This window comes from Balaenoptera physalus, assembly GCF_965194825.1.
Source record: "Balaenoptera physalus genome assembly, chromosome: X".
NCBI lineage: Eukaryota > Metazoa > Chordata > Mammalia > Artiodactyla > Balaenopteridae > Balaenoptera > Balaenoptera physalus.
The window spans coordinates 127,788,193-127,811,247 of NC_138903.1; the positions used below are offsets into that span (position 1 = coordinate 127,788,193).

The 23,055-nt window shown below is 35.3% G+C and overlaps 1 protein-coding gene across 1 annotated transcript in view; it reads right to left on the minus strand.

Annotated features, from left to right (window-relative positions):
* Nucleotides 1-15,429: 15,429 nt before the first annotated feature.
* LOC309652235 (uncharacterized protein) overlaps nucleotides 15,430-23,055 on the minus strand; it is a 537,677-nt gene continuing 530,051 nt past the window's right edge. Inside the window, exon 5 of the mRNA XM_082445832.1 lies at nucleotides 15,430-22,449. The gene's annotated coding sequence lies outside the window, so the exon portion shown is untranslated. The remainder of the gene's footprint in view (nucleotides 22,450-23,055) is intronic.

Genomic DNA, 23,055 nt, shown 5'->3' on the forward strand with positions numbered 1-23,055 from the left:
ATGTGAGGCAGGGGGTAAGAAAACTGCAAGTTAGTAAAGTGCAAGAAACTTTGAAAGTATAATATTTATTTAATATGTTGTAAAAATTTTCACACTCACTGACTTCCTAAAAGTGTCTGTTATTGCATAGTAACCCAATGCACACATTATATTTTAAAGTAAATCTATAATACATATTTATTATATTTTAAATTACTTATATGTATTTATGTATGTACTTCTAATAACAAAAGTTATTTGTGTTACTTGAAGAAAACACTGATTTGTTTTTTAATAAAGCATATAGGGAGTTTTTTAAAAATCACAATTTCCCTTCGATCCATTTCAGTCTGGTTTATGATTCTACACTAAAAATGCTATTGTCAGAGTTACCAATGACGTCCATGTTGCTAAACCTATGAAAACATTTCTATTTTCCTTCTAAAAAGTCCTTAATAGCATTCTACAAAGTTAAGCACTCCTTCCTGGAGTTATTTTCCTCTTATAGAATTCTTTTTTTAAAAAATTAATCCACAAAAAGAATCTTTAACTAAATCACAAATGACTTACACATGTCCTCATATAGGTTAACAAAACATGTATAGATCTTGTTTGCATTTCTATGAATGGGGTCAATTTTTCTGACTGGCTTTTCTTATTCCTCCTTTTCTATTGTGGTAAAATACATGTAAGATAAAATTTATTCTTTTTACACCTAAAGTGTTACAATTCAGTGGTATTTATAACAGTCTGCAGTTGATCACTGGGGTTATTCTACAGAGCTGGCTTCAGATAAATACAAGGGAATGAGTAGGCAAATAATTGCCCTGGTGCTCTGGTTCTACTTGTGACTCTATCACATTGGAAAGAAAGTAACAGTTATAGGTCCAAACTTGAGCACCAGATTGCTCTTTGGAGAATCTACCTAATAAGAAATATAAAATATGCTTATTCATGCCTAACAAGCTTCTTTTTGTGGGGAAACGTAACCTCAAGATGTAGAACTATACCTGCATCTCATCAGAAAAATCTGTGAAAGACTCCGAAATGGACCAAAAGAAGCTTATTCAGGAAAACTAGTCATTATCTAATCCTGATTTTATGAGGTTTGCCTCTCTCATTATCTTTTGTAGTACTTACAACTCTGTATATTGTAGGTAACTGATAGAAATGCAAACACGGTCCAACTGAAATTCCATTTGCATTAGGTAAGCCCGGGGATAAGGAGGGCCAACTGTACTCCCCCATTTTATATAAGGGACTTGAGCATCTGCTGATTTTGGTTTTCACTTGGGTCCTAGAACCAATCCCCAGTGGATACAGAGGGACAACTTTAACTCCTGTCTGAAGACTTCTTTCCTTCTGGTGGAGAAACAAATCACTTCTCTCCCTATCCGGTGGATAAAACCAGTTTTGCATCTACTGTATTTGTAAATTCCATAAGTCTGGTACTTAGATTTCTCCTTTGAATCAGCTGTAACATCTTACTAGATCCTTTGCTAATTAATTAAAGAATTAAATTTGAAAACTTTGAAAATTTTTATATTTGTGTGAGAGTCATGATTTTACCTTTTACTTTTTAATATCCTTTAACAGTTTCAAAGGTCATCCTTCAATACTCCCAGTGGATGGTGTTGCTGGAGAAATAAGTATACCTTTTTCATGTTCTTTTCCATTATGGTTTATCACAGGATATTGAATATAGTTCCCTGTGCTATACAGTAGGAACTTGTTGTTTATCCATCCTATATATACCAGTTTGCAGCTGCTAATCCCAAACTCCCAATCATTCCCTCCCCCACCCCTCTCCCCCTTGGCAACCACTAGTCAATTCTCTATGTCCCTGATTCTGTTTCTGTTTCATGGATAGGTTCATTTGTGTCATATTTTAGATTCCACATATAAGTGATATCATATGGTATTTGTCTTTCTCTCTTTCTTTAGTCTTTTTTCCCACCTCTCTGCTGATTTAACATTTTGTTTTTGCTTCTTTTATGGATGATTAGTTATTCCCCATTGATGGCAGCAATGACTGGGAATTTGGTTTTATGGTCTGACCACTTGGTGATCTCTGTAAATGGATTAATGGATTATAAAGTTGTTGTCTCTGGTGGGTGAAAGACATCAAATAATCTAGCTTGTTAACTTTTGTTTGTTGTCTACTATTTTGAGGTCAAATAAATTAAGAATTTTGTACCCATTAGGAAGGAATTGGACTCTTTCGTATCTGGATTGTGAGTTTATTGTGTTTCTAAGTCTCTTGTGTTTCTTGATGTTGAGATAAAATTAGAGAATTTTAGTAGCAAGTTCTTTCTGTCTCTGTATGATAATTCAGAAAGGGTACTATGTCTCGTGTTGACTGTGCAATGTTTTCTTATCTCCAGAGAGAACTAAAAAATTAGATTATAAGGTCTCTTAAATTAAAAAGAGATCTGTTCTTATTCGTTTATACAGATAAATAAGCACATATGAAATCAAATATACCTTAAATTCCCAGAAAACAGAGAAATTGAACTTCTAATGCATTAAAATATGCTATCCTTAAAAAATAATTATTTTTACAGAAACTAACTCAGAAACCTTTTAGGAAATCCAATTTCATATAATGAAAGTAAATCTTTGGTAAACAAGAGTAGTTTAATAACTTTAAATAAAACATCTATGTCTTTTCTGACTTACCAGCATTAAGTGTATTGCAGGCATATATTTTATCCTACTCTACTTAGATTTGTCTTTTGATCAAGTAAGGTAACGTCACTCCTCAATAATTAACATTACTAAAACTGCAACCTGTACTCAACAATATTGAATAATTATTCTGACAGACTTTATGTCAACAGTAATTATGTTTTGTAGTGTGTCAATATGTCAGCTTGAGGATAATTGCCAAGGTGGTTAGGTAACTTAAAACCTTGGACTGTTATTAAATTGAGGAAAAATATGAATACTGTTGAATATCTATATAATTTCTAAGTAACAAGAATATTGAAACATTGATTATTAAGCATAATTTAAGCTTACATGCTTTTGCCTCTTACTGCCTCTTATTTTCGTATGTAACAGAGAGTTTAAAACATGAACCATGTTAATGTGTTGATTTCTGTAACTTAAGAATCTGTGTAAAAGATATGTGTGGCTATAAAAAAATAGTGCTGTGTGTGCTCATGAACTTTGGTAATTGGCTAAAATGCTTCTATAATACAGTTCTCAAGTATTACCCCCCAATTTTCCCTGTGAAATAGTATTTTGGTACATTAGTGAAAGAGTACAATTAATATGAATAGTTGACACTATATTTTGGAGTGAAGGTTATAGAAAAATACAATTGTGTATGTTTTTGTGTGGGTAGGAAAGAATTTGGACTTGCCCAAAGAGAAGGTCTGGCCTTTGTTCTTGGCATCTGGGAAGTAATCTCTAGGGTCTTGGAAAATCCTAGGAACATCTGTTTTTGTTTGCCTGGGGGCCTTGCATCGTACTGGATAGTCAAACAATGTAACTTTGACTGGGAGCTAGCCATATCCATATAGTCTTAAGGTGGAGGCTGGCCACACCAAAAAGATCAACAATGTGACTTAGAGTGGGGGCTCTGGGTCGCATGGTATCAGTCTACCTGGACGCTGAGATTAACTACATGGGCAATCAGTCAATCAGCCACGCCTACATTATGATGCCCCAATAAAATCTCTGGACACCAAAGCTCATGTGAGTTCCCCTGGTTGGCAATATTCCATGCATATTATCACAAATCAATTCCAAGAGAGTAATGTGTCCTGACTTCATAGGGAAAGGAAAATGGAAGCTCTGCCCCTGGTACTTCTCCTGGACTCTGCTCTATGCACTTTTTCCCTTGCCTAATTTTAATCTGTATCCTTTCCCTGCAATAAACCATAATGATAAGTATAATAGTTGTGGTGAGTTCTGCGATTTCCTTTCAGTGAACTATAAAACTTCAGGCTGATTCTGGGAAAGCCTCAAATTTGCAGATGATGTCCGAAGTGAGGACTGTTTTCTCTAATTTTACAGTTGGTCCTAGACTTCATTGTGCTTTTCAAAAAAAAGACATTCTGTCCTGAAGCAGAAATTCTCAGCCGTTTTGGGTCTCTTGATCCATTATACTCCTGGGACTTATTGTATATTCCAAAGAGCCTCTGTTCCCATAGATTATAAAAGTAAATGCTTACTGCATTAGACGTTTAAAACTGAGAATTTAAAAAAATATTTATTGATTCAAGTGAAAATAGCAATGATGAATGTTTCGAATGTTAACATAAGTAACATCTTAGAATTATTGCAAAATTAATTTTATCATCATGGACCCCAGAGATACGTCCTAAAGTAAGGTATCACTTTGTTCCAGGTTATGAAAGAGCATAATGAATGTCAAATCCTGGAAAGAATATTTACCATCATTTATATTGATATTAACTGTCACTGAAAAGAAGCTATTAAAATCTTAGCAAAGTTCACTCGATTTGGATGGGTTTGTTTCTTTGGTTTACTAATTAGTGTCTTACCTACTGGTTCTATATTCATTTTTAAATGTTTTGTCACTTTGGTTAAATAGGCAACCAGGTATCATAACAGGCCCACAATGGAATCACTTATGAACCTAATTGCAGTTACAACCACCCCTGAGGACTGTAACCTTTAACCAGTCAACCTGGAATTATCTGGTCAGCACTAATGAGATATTCTACCCTATAGGTCCTTTAGGAGGGTGACCTTGCCTGAAACAATGCATTTTTTTGGCTAATAATTTACTTTTTCCACCCCCTTCTGCACCTTTAAAGCCTTTACTTTTCTACAGCTCTGTGGAGCAACTTTCTATTGCATGATGGGATGCTGCCTGACTCATGAACCATTTAATAAACCGATTTAGGTCTTCAAATGTACTCAGTTGAATTTCTGTTCTTTAACACAGGCAATTTCTGAGGCATTCATGGTCCTGTCTTAATCTAGTGTCCAAATCTCCTCTTAACAACTTAAATTTTTTTTCTTTCCATTACTTTGATCCTAGATGGAAAAACAAATAATATAAGCTTTCAGCATATCTTTACACATAAAACTATATTTGAAATTTCACAGAGGGAAAGATTTGTTCTTTTGCTTTATAATCAGATACTTAGAAATAATTAGTTTGCTTGATATGTCACTCTTTCAAGTGTTACTTGAGAAGAGCTGTCAAGTCAGAAGATAAGTTCAATCTTCCCTATGTTAAATTTGTATAAGTAAAATAGTATTTCTATAAATATTTTAGAAATTTTATGCTTTATAGGAAGTCCCTGAAGATTTGTCAATGCCTTTGCCTTCTACAATATGTTGTACTCTCAGGAGAAACAGTGATTAAAATTCTTAGGCAATAGTTCTGTCAAGTTTTCCTGTACTGTATATCAGAGTCCTGGTGGTATTTTGTCTCATGATATCCTATAGCAACAGTATTAGATTATTCCTCATAATTTTAGTTATTATCTAAAATTTTGATTGGCTACAATTTTACCCCTTTAATTTGAATCTACCATTTTCAAGGGCAGTAGTTTCCAGCTGTAAATATACATCAGACTTAACCATGGAGTTTTATAAAAATGCAGATGCATAGGCCTTACTCCAGAATTACTGAATCTCTTCATATTGAAATTGGTGTAAAATTATTCTATGTTACAACTTAAGATTTTTTCCCTCTAAATAGTACATCCATCCATTTTTATAAAGTACTTGTAACAGTCACTGTCCTCTTTGAAATTAGGTTTAATCATTTTACTTGGATACAACTTATCTAATTTCTTGAATGACTTTATTACCTTTGTCTTATATGCCACCAAAATGGGCAAATTTCCCTGTCAGTCGCATTATTCTTATTATGAACTTCATAAGAACTTTCACACCTGAAAAACTGTCAGTAACACATTAACCACAGCAATTTTAAGTGTCTGCTTTCTACAGATAATTTTTGCTTTACTTTGATGCTTGTATGAAGGCTCTTCTATAAATTAGAGGCCAGAGTTTGTATCTTCAACAAAGGACAGTCTCAAAGTCTTATTAAAAAAAGGACTGTACCAGATACTTCAAACTATTGACACTTGAAAAAGAAAAACTCTCAACTTTCAAACTGACATCAGTTAGATAACTTTCGTATTGTACCAGTAGACTGAGTCAGAACATCCAGGACACTTTTTAGTAGAGAAGCAAATACCTTCATGGTAATCCAAGATCCAGAAGAATGAGAATTAATTATGTTGACTGAAGAGAGTTTTATTGCAGTTATTTGCTTGAAACATTGTTGATACTGTTTTAATGCTTTATATTCTAAATATATAATGTAGCTCTTTCTCTTTCTTCTTAAGCTATCTCTAATCCACAATAATTTCATAAACTTTGTTTTTGTACTGTGAAAGGAAATATTTTAAAATGATATCTGATTTTCACTCACTTTCAGAATTCAAAAGCTTACCAAGCCTCCTTACTTCTCATTGCAATACTGGTACTTATATTGGTTCAATAAGGATCTGCCTTCCTTTTTACCAGGATATTATTAACAAATTGATTATACAACCAAGGCACTACCTGAAGTGTCATATAGGAGAACAATGCTCTTTAATTCACGTAGGACAAACCACTTTTAATGAAATAGGTTGGCTTTACCTCTGAAGTCAATGCTTATAAAACCTTCCTAGGAAAACTGGCCTGCTACCTGACTTTAAGGGTACCAGACTTACAGGTTTTAAAGAAAATCTTTCTGTTAGACCAGGAATCTTAAGACATGCTGAGGACCCTGGAAAAAACAGAAATTCACTCAAATCCTTAGGAAGTATAGGTACAATCTGGTGAAGAGGGTTTTTGAGACTTGTTCCCTACACTTGAAACAGCAAAATATAGAGACTCAAATCCCAGAGCCTTTTAAAAGTCCAATCTGAGATTAATTATATAAATATCAAGACAGAAATTAATTTCGTGGCCTTAGTAATTTTTTCAATATGGTATGGCTCTAGATTTGCAAAGCAAACTCTAGGAAGACTACATGGTAAATTAACACTAATGCTGCACCTACATAAATAATCAGGAAAAATCTACTGAAACCAGTCTTATTTTGTGACTAAGAATAATCTTCCTATGAGATTATTAATATCAAATGGGTGGCACTGTTAAGAAAGATTGTGAAAAACTTTGAAATGGACCAAAAAAAAATTCTGTATCTAGGAAATCTAGATGTTGCCTAAATCTGGATTTTCTCATTCTATGAGCTTTGCCTTTAAGCTTTTTACAATTCTATACTTTGGAGATAATTGATAGCCATGCAAATGGCTCTTGTCCATAGACATGCAAATGAATTCTGTCCAGTGGAGGAACAATTGATTTCCCTTTGTGGGGACAAAAATATATTTAGGCCTATTTACCAAAAGTATGTAGCCACTGGACCCTTTCCTGTAGACCATGGAAAACATTTTGTAACTGTTTGGCTTAGTTTGAAAAGGGCGAGCCTCTACCAGACCCTTAATTATTACTCCAACAGCCCTCTCAGTGGTTCCTCTGGGTGTCTCTTTCATAGCTAATTTCAAGGTAAGTTCTGAGGTGTATGAAGCAGGAAATCCAAAAAGCTCCCAGATTTTGAGGGTAGTTTAGGCTCAGTTGTGATTTTGATTGAATTGACCTCTTGGAGAGTCATGATTTTTGTCAAAGTGTGTTCCAGTACCACCTACATGTGGACACCCAGGGAGCTTGTTAAAAATAAAAATTTTCTGTGGTCATTGGAAGGTCATGGAATCTACATTTACCAAACTCTTCAAGGCATTCCTAGGTACATGAAATAGGGATATAATCACTATCTTGTTCTTCACAAAGGGGGAGAGCTATGAAATTACTATGGCTTCTGTTACATTTCAGAAAGTTTCAGAGAACTTAGGTGATTTTGGTCAAAAATTTCTGTTATCCATGATACTGCCAATATCACATCATCTGAGGAATCTTCTATTTGTAGCTATATTTTGTCTTTAAAAAGATACAGTATAATTAACCATCTAAGTCTTAATTGCAGCTGTATCTATTTTCATTATTTTCATACTGACCACTCTGCTCACTTTGCAGATGCAGGCATAATTTCTTTAGGGGCAAGATAGCATTGGACTAGAATGTCCAAAAGTACCTGCATCACCACCTGGCAATCTTTTAAGTGAAGATATTATTCTTTTGGTAAGGCTTCTGGATGCAACAACACATTCAAATATTATACTTGGAATGGGAATTGTAATTGAGAATGGTTTTCAGAATGTTAGTATCTTTTTTTGAGGTAGAGTTGTTTATTAAAGATAGTTTATGATTTTGTGGTCAGCTGGTGACATATTAGAAATAATGAGAGAGGGTCAAATTTAAGTAGGCGTGAAAACTAGGTGGGGAGGTGGGATTGTTCCACGTAGGTCCTCTAGAATATATCAGTCATGATGGAAGAAATTCTATGTTATTCATATTAATGTCAGTCTTTCTGTTTTAAAAGATTAACTATCTAGTATCTTATGTGGACTGTTATGGTGTTATGTTGGGGTATTCATATTTTTACAAATTGGTTATTATCGTCTGGGCCAAGTGATATGGTACAATTTATCTATTAGTGTTCATTCATGCTCAGGATAACTTTTACAAGTATTGAATTACTTCTTTAACTCCTTAACAAGTAAAAATTTAGTGATTTTTTGAACCTCTGGTTAAGGCAAGATATGTTCTTGAGAACATGGTCCATTTTTCCACATTAGCAGCTTGTAGAGAAGCCTACATATAGTTATGTAAACTGTACTGAGCCTAGAACTAGAAATTCTGAATCATTACAGAAAACTGATGCAAATTTCTCTTGAAAAGAAGCATATTACATTTTGCAGAAAACTGTGTTTTGAAAGGTAGGCACATGGAAGATCTTATTTCACAATTACACGCAAATGGAAAAATACTAACCTTCAACCACACATCCGCACAGTGGGGAACACATTTCAGTGACCCTGAAGTAAAGGGTCACTTGTCTCCTGTGATCTTGTAATAAAAATGCTATAATCCCACAAAAAAGACAATTCAAACAATTCCAGTGGTTAAGCTGTAAACTATTCTTGCTTGTCACATTATATGATGTGACAAGATTTTATAAAGCTTAATGGGATGTAAACACTGTTATGTCACCCATTTGCAGAAGAGAGACAACTCCATTTATGTTACATCTATTTTCTAACAACAAAGTGTAATTGAAATAGAGCAAACACAATTATCTCTTTCCAGCCAGCCAGTGAAATGTTTCTCTCACATACAGAACATGGAGAAAGATACTACAAAGGGCAAAGAAGAGATAAGAAATAGGCTTCTCTTCCTGATCCTGACAGCATATACAGATTCTTTCAACAAATCTACTAAGTACCTACTATGTGTCAAGACAGTGAGAGAGAGCGAAATGGTGAAGGTACAAATCAGGCAAACAGCCTGCTTTCGATGAGCTCATTATCTGGTATGGGAGACAGAAAAATAGAGAAAAGGAATATATAAAAGAATAGGAGAGCAGAAGATAATAATTAGGCCAGCTAAGGCAACCCAAGGAAGGCTCTGTGGAAAAAAGGATCTTTCAACTGGGTATCTAAATGAGTAAGAATCCATTACGAAAAATGTACATAATCAAATTTTCTATACATTCAAACTGTGTTTTTATTTATAATGTGTTTCTTGTCAAGTAGTCTGTCTTATCTAGTCTGAAAATCTCTTCCTGTTACATAGCTTAGTTGTTTTTACATTTACTCTAATTATTGCTCTTGTCTGTTATGTTTTATCCTATTCATTGCATATTGCTTTTTTCTTATTTATATTCCTTATTCATTTGGAATTTATTCTTGTGTCCAATGGGAGGAATACAAGGAACTGTATTCTTTTTCCAAATGACTATCCATGTTCCCAACATCATTTATTTAAAATCTATTTTTGATGAAGTGATTTAAGATACTATGTTCATTATATACTAAATTTCTGTGTGTACTTGGGTCTATTTCTGGACTTGCCATTCTATTCCTTTGATCTGTTTGTCCACTCATATGCTGGTAACACACCATTTTAACTATACAGGCTTCATATTATGTTTTTATATCTAGTCGTGCTATACCCCATTATATCCCTTCATTCAGTGTTTTATAGCTATGTATGAACATTTATTTTTTCACATATACTTTAATATCAACTTGTCTAGCTCCCTAAAGAAATTTAATAGTATTTTCATTAGGATTACATTATATTTTTAAAGTAATTTAGGTAGAACTGACATTGTGATGACACTGAGACATCCTAACTAAGAATGTGATGTGTTTACATTTGTTCAACCCTATTTTTTTTCTTTCAAGAATGTTTTACAGCTTTCATTATGTATGGTTTCAACATTTCTTATTAAATTTATTCTTAGATATTTTATCTTATTGTTGCCATCATAAATGGGATTTTTCTCTTCCATTATATGTTCTAGTTAGTTATAATTTGGGAACACAATGGTTTTGATTTTTGCATGTTAATTTTGTACATTCCTATCATGCAAAACTATTTTATAACTGAGTTATCTTGTTATTGATTTTCTAGGATTTTCCAGGTGTACTCTTTGTCATTTCATAATAAATATAGTTATATTTCTTCTTTTTTCCAAGTCTTATGCTTCTAATTTTTGTTTGTCTAATTGCATTGGCTAACACTTCCAGAACAATGTTAAAATTACACTGGATATGATGGGCATCATTGCCTTATGGGAATGTCTGTCTCTAATTGTTCCCTATTAAATGTGTGTGTGTACACAGTTGACACTTGAATAACATAGGTTTGAACTGCACAGGTCCACTTATTTGTGTACTGTTTTTCAATAATAAATACTACAGTACTACACAATGTGCAGTTAGTTTAATCCACAGATGCTGAACCACAGATAGAGGGGAACCATGGATACAGAGGGCCTACTATAAATTATACCCAGATTTTTGACTGTGCAGAAGGTTGCCACCTCTAGTCCCCATGTGGTTCAAGGGTCAACTGTGTATACATACTTACATTTTTAAGGAATAGGAAATATACATCCATTTCTAATTTCTCAAGAGGTTTTAAAGAATGGAGGTTGATTTTTGTCAAAGACATTTCAGTATTATTATCATGAATATAGACAAATAGATCAGTGGAACAGAATAGGGACTCCATATATGGAACCAAACTGAGGTAGATATTTGATTGTTGAGATAAGTTCCAATGAAATTAAATGTGGGATGGAAAGCCTTTTCAACAGATGGTACTGGAACAACTGGATATCTGAATGGTAAAATGAACCACAGCCCTGAATTCAAAGAATTGCCCCCGATTCTTTTTATATGAATCATGGACATAAACATAAAATCTAGAAACCATACAGCTTTTGAAGAAAACAAAAAATAATTTTCTAACCTGAAGGAAGCAAAATTTGCCTTATAAAAGATACAAAGAGGGACTAGCTGTAAAAGAAAACTGATGAATTGGGTTTCATCAAAATTTTAAAATTCTTCTCATCAAAAAATACAGTTAAAGTAATAAACAGTCTAGCCATAGACTGAGAGAAAATATTTATCATACAGTCAATTTTTGTTATGTGTACTAAGTATGTTCTATAAAGTCACCATGAACACTGAATTAGCAAATGTTGAGCTATTGATCCTAGGGATAATACAGGGTTAGTTTCCTGTGACTCTCTGGTCAAAACATTTTTGTCAACAGATCAATACATAACATTGTTTTATATGTGTTTCTATACAACGACATTTTATTTAATATATAGTGTTGATTAATTAACATTGAACTCACAGCCAACAGCACTATAACTCATGCCTGAATGGAGGTTATTTAACACACATATTTTCTCCTTAAAGTACATCACGGACTTATTTCACTCAAGAACACAAGACAGCACTTTAGCACTACACTCGGAGGCCATTATAAACACAAAAAGGTGAAAAATGTGGCACTAGACTACAAAAAATACTTGTTTACAGTATTAGAGCTGAAATAAGAAAGCAGAGAATCCCCTTCTTTGCCCTCAACTAGGAACGTGGGTGTCAGGTGACTCAAATTTTTCAACACTTTGTGTATGTCTGCGAATGACTGAGAAAGCTCAACAAGTATTGATTATGGAGTTACAAATAAATTTTAGTGAGTAGGAGAATTCACAAATATGAATCTGTCAATAATAAGGATTGACTGTATGTATCTCTGAATATGTCATGGATGGTTAGACTTTTTAGTAAAGTCAACAAAAGGCAAAAGTAATCCATGACTAGAGAAATCAGAGCATTGTTTTCCTTTTTGAGGGATACAGACAAAGCAACTTTATGGGATGATGGAAGTGTTTTATATCTTCATTTGGGTGGTGATTTAATTGAGTTTATGCATTTTTCAAAACTTATCAAACAGTACATTAAATATTTGTAAATAATACCTCAGTAAAAATAAAATATTGAAGATAGAGTTGTTTTCTATCATATTTCTTTCAATCTACGTGTATCATTGTATGTAAAGTAAGTGCCTTGTATTTAGTATACAGTTGACTTCTCATTTTAATTAGTCTAAAATTTTTTTCTTTCAATTGGAGTTTTTATTCTAATTTCCTTAATATGATTCTAGGATAATTAGGTTTAAGCCTATCAAGTTGTTATGGTTTCTGTTTGTCCCACCTGATATTTGTCAGTTGATTCCTCCTATCTTGTCTGCTTTTGGACTAATCAACTATTTTTTCATTATTCCATTTTCTCTCTATTTGCTTTAAATTTTCATGATCTTGTGTGGTTCATCATAAAAACCACTCTTTTATGTTTTCCCTAGTGGTTAAAATACGTAACAGTGACTTATTACAGTCTAACTTAAGCTAATACTTTTACCGTAACAGGAAAGTGCCTAAAAAGAGCTTATCTTCATTTATTCCTCCTTCTTTTTTCTTCCATTTTTATCCTATACTTTACTTCCATATATAGCATAAATCTTTTAAGACATTATTAAGAAGAAATACAGATGACCAATAGGCACATGAAAAGATGCTCAACATGGCTAATTATTAGAGAAATGCAAATCAAAACTACAATGAGGTACCACCTCACGCCAGTCAGAATGGCCATCATTAAAAAGTCTACAAATAACAAATGCTGGAGAGGGTGTGGAGAAAAGGGAATCCTCCTACAGTGTTGGTGGGAATGTAAGTTAGTACAGCCACTGTGGAAAACAGTATGGAGGTTCCTCAGTAAACTAAAAATTGAATTACCATATGATCCAGCAATCCCATTCCTGGGCATATATCCAGACAAAAGTATAATTCAAAAAGATACATGCATCCCTATATTCATAGCAGCACTATTCACAATAGCCAAGACATGGAAATAACCTAAATGCCCATCGACAGATGAATGGATAAAGATATGGTACATATATACAATGGAATACTACTCAGCCATAAAAAAGAATGAAATAATGTCATTTGCAGCAACATGGATGCAACTAGAGATTATCATACTAAGTGAAGTAAGTCAGAAAGACAAATACCATACGACATCACTTATGTGTGGAATCTAAAATATGACACAATTGAACCTATCCATGAAACAGAAACAGAACCAGGGACATAGAGAACTGACTAGTGGTTGCCAAGGGGGTGCGGGGTGGGAGAGGGTTGGACTGGGAGTTTGGGATTAGCAGATGCAAACTGGTATATATAGGATGGATAAACAACAAGGTCCTACTGTATAGCACAGGGAACTATATTCAATATCCTGTGATAAACCATAATGGAAAAGAATATGAAAAAGAATATATATATATATATATGCATAACTGAGTCACTTTGCTGTATAGCAGTAATTGATACATTGTAACTCAACTATACTTCAATAAAAAATAAATTTAAAAAACAAAAAAAACAAACAAAAAAGACATTATTGTTTTAGTTGTTTGAACAGCCAATTTTAACTTATAATTACCCACATATCTCCCTTTTGCATTCTTCTTAAAAGAAGGTCTTTCGGGATCCACCCATTCCCAGCCAGTCCCTCATTTCATCTTAACTAGTTTTATTTTTGCATAATATTGATGACCCTAACAAATAATCTTGCTCTTCCTTTCCTGGCTTATTTTCTGACTACCCCTAAGGGCAGCGAAGGGTCCCTGAGAGTGAATTTGTGTGTACCCCCAGAACGTAGCACAGTCCCTGTCCTGGAGAAACGGGCGCTCATTCCACATGTGTTAAATGACCCCAGCATCCTGGCTTTGCCTTTTTAAGCCTTTCAGTTTCCCATCCCCAGTCCCAAAGTTCCATCAGCTCTCTGGCTTTGTGATGCCCTCTCCGAGGAAAGATGAGGAGCATGAGTTTGGAGAGGGAGGATGTACCCAGAGGGGAGCAGTCCTCTCCGTGATGAAGGACAAGGAGCTGGGGAAGAAGGAAATGAGTGGCACGTGGGGCAAACAGGACGTGCCCTCTCAGCGGTGGATGTGACAGTGGCAACTGCTGCTTGTGGCCTACGCTGCCCCTCAGGACGGCCCCTTAGGGGAATGTGGGCTGTGCTGAGAGGCTCCTCTGGCAAGCCTCCTGTCAGTCTTGGGAATCTCTCCTCAGCACTTCTTCCCCTTGTCTTACACATCAACCAGATTACGTGCTCTGTAATCTAGGAAAGGAAGTGGCACCCACTGGAGTGAAACAGAAGGAAAAAGCCCTCTTAATGAATGGACCTCTGAGGACTGTCTGGAAAATCCAGCATCAGAGGGAGAAGAGAGGCTCCTTGGCTTCAGGACACCCTCAGACCCATGCCACCTAAGGGAACATGAAGTTCCTTCTGGATACTAAGAGGTTTGGTGTGCACGCCTTGGGGAAGCTACAGTGTAGACTCCTACCCCTCCTGAGCCTCTGATGGTTACTTCCTTGGGCCGTTTTCTCTGTGAGTGTCCTTGCGAGGATCCGACACCTCCAGAATCATGGTTCTGCACATACTCACAGCTTATTCTGTCTCCTGGTTCCTGCACATACTCACAGGTTAGTCCCTGGGCCTGGAGTGAGGCAGGTACTTCTAGGAGAGGGGTTGGGAGTTGTGGAGCATAGAGGGCTGTGGTGGGCGACTGAGGGTCCATGCTCCCTCTCAGGCCTGAAAACCCCTGTGTTATCCTGCCGCAGGGGAAGGGGCGCTCACTCAGGCAGGGATGGAGGAGGGAGGATAGAGGGGAGAGTGAAGCCAGGTCCTTACAGGAAGGTTTGTGGCCACTCCCTGGCTGATCACTGCAGGGGTGGGGTAAACTTGTGTGGGGTGGGGTGGGCAGTGCTCTTTTCTGTCCAGGGGCTGAGTAGGAACAGGATTCCCGACCACTCCATCCCAGAAAACCCTGCATCCTCTCCCTTCCCTGCCTCCTGGTTCCTAAGAGGCGCTGGCATTGCTATTCTGTGGTGTGGAGTTCAGGTAAGTGATTCTGGAACGGGACGCTGCTTGGAGTGTCTTTCTCTTTCAAGCAAACTTAATTCCAATTGAATTAGGACATAGGCAAACCCCACTTAAGTGGGCATCTCACCCTCCTGTGAAAGTCATGAAGCAAGGATATTCCTGCCCTGGGGACCTTTTATCATGAATGGAAATTGCATTTTGTCAAATGCTTTTTCTGCACCTATCGAGATGATCATGTAATTTTTATTCTTCCTTTTGTTAATATGGTATATCACATTGATTGATTTACAAATGTTAAATCATTCTCATGTCCCTGGAATAAATTCAAAGGATCATGATATATGATCCTTTTTATATGTTGCTGCATTAAGTTTGCTAATATTTTGTTGAGCATTTTTGCATCTATAGTCACCAAAGTTATTGGCATTTAATTTTCTCTTTTTTTGCAATGTCTGTCTGGTTTTGGCATCAGGTAAATGGTGGCCTCATAGAATGAATTCAGGAGTGTTTCATCCTCTTCAATTTTTTGGAATAGTTTGAGAAGGATAGGTATGAGTTCCTTGTCCATGTCCATTCCTAGATTTTTGTTTGCTGGGAGTTTTTAAATTATAAATCCAATTTCACTACTACTGATTTGTCTGTTCTAATCGTCTGTTTCTTCTTGACTCAGTCTTGTCAGGTTGTATGTTTCTAGAAATATGTCCACTTCTTCAATGTTGTCCATTTTGTTGGAATACTGCTCTTCATAGTATTCTCTTATAATTTTTTTTGTACCCCTGTGGTATCAGTGGTTATTTCTCCTCTCATTTTTTTATTATTTCGTATTTTGGTTTTTGGGGGTCCTCTCTCTTTTCTTCTTGGTGGGCCTGGCTAAAGGTTTATCAATTTTGTTTATCTCCCTCAAACGGCACAAACAAAATTATGAGGAAAAACTCCCAATGAGTAATGTATTATGGGTAGTTAAGATTCAGTGCCTCAGAAAACCCTCAGAGTGCAGAAAGGACGAAAGTAGACACTGTGAGGAAGAGAGACAGGTTGTCCACCAGCAAACATGTTAGGAAGGAAAAATGAATTATTTCTACCCTCATCATCAAAAACCTAAATTCTTCCAAGTATTGGGGTACAGTGTGGCATGTGACTGTTTTGAGATCAGTCACAAAACTGCACAAATATGCCGTTTTTTACTCATGAAAAACCCTGATATGATTAAAGGAAGATCACCTATGAGTGGGCAAAAGATCTTCCCCTATTTCCCAACACAGGGATGCAACACTGATAACCTACTTCGCAGATGCACATATTGCTCGGATGCCATAGATGGTCTCCAACAGTCTGGTGCTTGCTGTCTCTGTCCGTCTGTCTGTCTCTCTTTTTCTCTTTCTCTTTCTTGTCAGCATAGGGTTAAGAGTTAAGAAGTGCCACCATAAGAACATGGGGAGAAAAACCTAGGCAATATCTCCTGAGTATTGGTTCTATCATGCCCTCCTATCCTTCAAATATAACTTGAAAATATTTTTTAAAAAAACATTTAAAAAGTAAAAGCTTCTTGAGAAACTATGGTTAACCCCTAATAAATGTATAATAATTGGTAACAAATGTTTAAAGGGTATTTTCCAAGTCAACTAATAAGAACATAACAAAGGAAATTCATAAACTTGGAAACAACTGAGGTAGCCACCCAAAGAGTGAAATAAGTGAGACACAGAAAGAAAAATACTCTATGATTTCACACTTATATGTGGAACCTAAACTGTCAGATTCATAGAACCAGAAAATAGAATGGTGGTTGTCAAGGGCTGGAGGATGGGGGAAATGAAGAGATGTTAGTCAAAGGGTACAAAGTTTCAGTTATAAGATGAATAAGTCCTGGGGATCTAATGTACAGCATTGTGGTTATAGTTAATAACACTGTATCATATACTTGAAATTTGCCAAGAGAGTAGATATTAAGTGTTCTTATCACACACACACAAAAGGTAACTACATGAGGTAATGGAGATGTGTTAATTAACTTGATTGTGGTAATCGTTTCACAATTGTATATGTATTTCAAACCATCATATTGTACACCTTAAAAAAATCACATTGTCCAATCTAAATATATACATATTTTATTTGCCAATCATACCTCAATAAAGCTTAGAAAATATAAGAAAATGTTTCCATCTCTGAGAGGAAAATGGGCTTTGGGGTTCAGCAGTGGAGAAATCTGAGGCAGGAGAGTATTTGGGGAGCTCTAAAAGACAAGCTTTGCAAATGAGAAGTTCATATGTGATAAAAGGTTGGGATATTTGGCAATATAGGGGAAAAACGCTCAGCTGGCAAAGAAGGAGGATTATTTTCTCAATACAATGTTTTTCCAATTTTAATCAAGCCTCATTTGGCAAAAGTATGAATATATAAATTCTTAAGGACTTAAGTGGAAGTGTTTTCCCAGGAGCCCATAGTTCCCATGTATATTCTCTTAGAAGGCACAAAAAGTTTCTTGAGGTAGCCCAACACTGAAGAGTGGGTGCCTGGGCTCCAAAAAAGGCATCTGTGCTCCCAGCTACAACCCCACCCCAGGGCCACCACCTATGCCCTACATGTTGTACATTACTCTTCTCAAAAAGGTGCCATTCATTTTTTAGTCCACATTAATGACACCTTCTTGTGAAAGGCACTGCACACTGAATGGCTCAATGTGGCAGCCCAATCAAAATATGATTAATATATTTAATATCTAGTGGAAAAAGTAGACATCTTGTATGAGCAGATGGGGAATTTTAGCACAGAGATAGAAACTATAAGAAAGAGTTAAATGGAAATGCTTTCATTCAAGCCTTCACAGGTTTCTTCTGCCTTTGCATGGCACTGAAATAATTATGGGCACATTAAAGTAAATCTTTGTCTCTGAAAGAAAATTGTTGTTTTTCTATATTTGTAGCATTTCCATTTAACTCTTTCTTGTAGTTTCTATCTCTGTGCTAAAATTCCCCATCTGCTCATGCAGTATGTCTACTTTTTCTATTAGATACTTAAATATGTTAATCATAGTTATGGTAAAGTCCCTGTCTGATAGTTCTGATATCTGGATGATCTCGGAATCTGGTTTTATTGTTTTGTTTGCCCCTTGATAGTAGGTTTCTTTTTCTTTCTTTTGAGTGTGTATTTTAAAACTTTCAGTTGATGCTGAACATCATGTAGAACAGTAGAAAACGAGGTAAATAATATTTGCACCTGGAAATGAACACATCGCTTCTTCTTTCAGGCTTTTCTTATGTGATAGGGCAGTTGAGTCAATCTTGTCAGTTATTAACTTGGGATTGGGATTTATCCTTGTGGTAGTTAGCTTAAATGCAAGACAGGGTTTTAATTCTTCTAGCATTGTTTTGTGCTTAGGGTAATGTCAGGTTTCCAGAGGATTTTTCTCAGTGCTTCTGCTTTACTCCTTGATCTCTGACATCCATCACACCTAAACCACACAGTGATCTCTCTCCAGGTCCCTACCCCCTTCCCAGTGGTGTTCTTGCTTGTGCCATGGGTGCTTGCTAGGCAAGTACAATTACTTCACTTTCTCTGCCACTGGTAAGCCAGTCTCTGCATCCCACTTCTCCTGGGAGGAGCTATCTTTCCTTAAAATCAAGCTACTTAATAGATCTAGAACCTTAGATCTCCAAGTGGTTCAAGAAAAATTATGATTTGGGTGTTCATCTGACTTGCTCATGCTGTTAGGTTGAAATCCACGCCTTTCATTGTTCTATATACCAGGCAAAAGCAGAATTAGATGTGCGCTTTTTAGTTGTTTCTTAGTTTCTCTTACATTCATTTTGGAATAATTTTAGATTTATGGAAAAGTTGTATATAAATAGAGTACAGTGAGTTCTCATGCACCCATCACCCAGCTTCCCGTAAGCTTCCCATCTTATGTAACCATGGTACATTAGTAAAAACTCAGAAATTAACAGTAGCACAGTAATATTAACAAAACTACAGGCATTATTTGTATTTCACCACTTATCCCAGTAACACGCTTTTCTGTTCCTCTGATGAGTAAAATTTCCCAGTCCCTTTTTGTGTTTTGTGCCATTGACATCTTTGAAGAGTACTGGCCAGGCATTTTCTAGAATGCCCCTCAAATTGAGTTTTTCTGATGCTTTCTTTTTATTAGACTGGGGGTCTGAATTTGAGGGAATACCACAGAGATGAAGTGCCCTTCCTCCTTGCATTTTATCAGGAGGTGTATCCACATAACTTATCACTGGTAGCATTAACCTTAAATTCTTAGTTAGGATAGGATCTGTCTGCCAGATTTCCATAATGTGAAGTCACTACTTTTCACCTTGCCTACACTACTCTTTGGAAGTAAGTCACTAACCCCAGCCCACATTCAAGTGGTGACAGTAGGTAACTAGGCTTATAGTGCTAATATAATGTATATAAATATCAAACCACTATGTTGCACACCTGAACCTAATACAATATTATATGTCAATTATGCTTCAATTAAAAATGTGTTAAGATCCCACCTCTCATACTATCAATGGCTTTTTGTCCAAGAAAGGCTCAAGGACAATCAATACATGAGTCATCCAATGGCCTTATCAAGTGGACTGGCACAAACTAAAAACAACAAGAGTAACATCCTGCCCATAAAGATATGGGTTGAGCTAGTATTGGGCTGCTGAGGTGAAAAGAATGAATAGAAAAATGTCATAAAGTAAGAGGGACCAGAATGTTCCGTAGGAGAGCTAAAGTTATAGCCCACGAGAAACCAGAACCTAACAGGTAGAGAAGTCTATGGAATAGTGAATTAAGTAGCCATTTGGTGAAGTTCCCATTGTTGATAAATTTATAATCTAGGGATAACACATTTAAATTTTTTACGAATACCATCAGTTGATCAATAGATAAAGTTTTCTTACTATGAATTACTTACTATGCATTGTAATTATAAAAGAAGTGAGGAAAGCGTACTCATACACAAAAAAGCTGAGACCAAGAAAAAAATAATGTACTAAGGTAGACTTTGTGTGTTAGTTATGTCAATGTAGGCTCATCAATTGTAAGAAATGTACAATTGTGAGTGGTGAGTGATATTGATAATGGGGGGCCGGGAGCTATATCGGAAATCTCTGTACCTTCCTCTCAATTTTGCTGTGAACCTAAAAACTGCTCTAAAAAAAGTCTTTAAAAGTTAAAAAAACTAATTTAAAAAAGTAAAACTGCATATAGTGAGAGCATATAGATAAAAAAATAATGTGTAGTAAAATCGAATTTTTTTGTATGTACATAGACCTATGATTTTAACATATGTATAGATTTGAGTAAACATCACCACTATCAAGATAAAGAATAGTTGCATCACCTAAGATACTTTCCTTGTGTTATTGTTTTATAGTTACATCAACTTCCACTCCTAAACCCCCGAAATGATTAATCTACTTTTCATTAATATATGTTTATCTTTTCAAGAACATCATATAAATGGAATCATGCAGTATGTAAGCTTTTTTTGGGGGGGGCTTCTTTTAATCAGCAAAACGCCTTTGAGATTCAACCCAATTGTTGTATATGTCAGTGGTACATTCCTTATTATTGCTGAATTGTATTCTAGTGTTTTACTTTTACAAGTAAAGTTCTCTAAAAAAAATATACAAATAAGCACATAAAAATGCTCAGCATCATTAGGTATTAGAGAAACGCAAAATAAGACTATAATGAGGTAGCACTTGACTCCCGCTAAGATTGCTAAAATTAAAAAGATTAACTATGCTAAATGTTGTTAAGGATATAGAGGCACCAGAAATTTGAAAACGTAAAACAGTACAACCAATTTGGAAAGCAGATTATCAATTTCTCAAAAAGGTAAACATAAATCTACTATATGATCTTGCCATTCCAAAACAAACGTTCACACAAAAAAGTTGTACATCAATGTTCATTGCAGCATTACTCATAATAGCCAAAAACTTGAAACAACCCAAATGTTCATCCATAGGTGTGGAGATGAGCAAAATATGGTCTATACATGTACTGGAATACCACTCACGCATAAACATATTTGAATCATTGATACCCACAAAAACTTGGATGAACTTCTAAATAATTATGTTGATGAAAGATACTAGGCAAAAAGAGTTATACAACTTTTTCTGAAAAGAAAAGCATAACAAATAGCAGTTGCCAAGGCAACATATTGATGTGGTTTAAGGGAAATCACCTTGGAGGGAGGGAGCAACAGGATATACTACATTTCCTAACATAGGTATACAAAATATATAACCTGCTTCTCAATTTCTGCCTTCCAGGGCTCTGATATGCATAGGGACACACATAAAAGAGTAAATGAAGCCAATGTAAAATCTCCTCATTCTCAAGAGTTCTAATCAAATACTCAACAAAATACTAGCAAACTGAATCCAATAGCATATTAGAACCTAACTTAAATATAGAACAATAATATAAGAAAATGTAAAGAGTAAAACCCATAAACTAAATATCAAAACCAACGCAATGAAAATATCCACACAACATAAGCACACCCACATAAAATTACAACCCCAAACCAAACACACATATATATTACTCTTTCCAATGCCATGTAAACATACAAAAATGAGGAAAAACTCACTCAGAGTGGTCACTACCACAGACAAGCACATAGACTATGCTGGGAGTTCAAAAAGGAGCATGTAAGTTAGTGGTAACAGTAGTCACGTGAGGTACCCTTCCTACAATATTAGGTGACAAAGAACAATTTGTGTACTTTGTAATTCAAACTAAAATTTCCCTCCACAGCTTGGAGTGGGGTAAGCTATAGGGTTATTAGATTTAGGCACAAAAAAATCACAAACACAATTGTCAATTCAACCGTATAATGGTTTGAACCAGCATATATTGGAGGTGACACCAGTTTCTACACCATTTCCCAACAGAACAATATGAAATTTACAATTTACCCTTCAGGCACTGCTCCAGTCCTGTGATCATGTCCAAAAGTGTGGCTCTTGTCACCCTCTCTCTTTTCTCTTTCTCTCTCACTTAGCCTTGTATTAAGAAGGAACAACTGTAGAAAAATTAGGGGAAAAAGCCAATGCATTATTTATTCACATTTAAGAGGGTTGTAATATTTATTCAGACTCAAGCAATCCTTTTGTCACTTCATCCCTTCACATGTAGTATTTTTAAAAGTTAACATTAAAATTGTAAGGAGATGAACTGAATAAAAAGTTCAGGTACCATCTTTTCCTTTCTCTTAATAATTCAAGTCATTTATTATGTTCTAAAAATCAATGCTTAAAATTGATTATATACAAATAAAATTTTGTGATAAAGTTTTTTGTCAATTATAGATGTTTTGTGCCCAATGATTTTATTTCTTTTTTTAATTGACGTATAATTGATTTACAATATTATATTACTTTCAAGTGTACAGCATAGTGATTCAGAATTTTTACAGATTATACTTAATTAAAAGTTATTACAAGATAATGGCTATAATTCCCTGTGCTGTACAATATATTCTTGTTGCTTATCTATTTTATATATAGTAGTTTGTATCTCTTAATCCCATACCCGTAATTTTTCCCTTCCCCATTCTCTCTCCCCTTTGGTAATCACAAGTTTGTTTTCTATATCTGTGAGCCTATTTCTGTTTTGTACATACATTTGT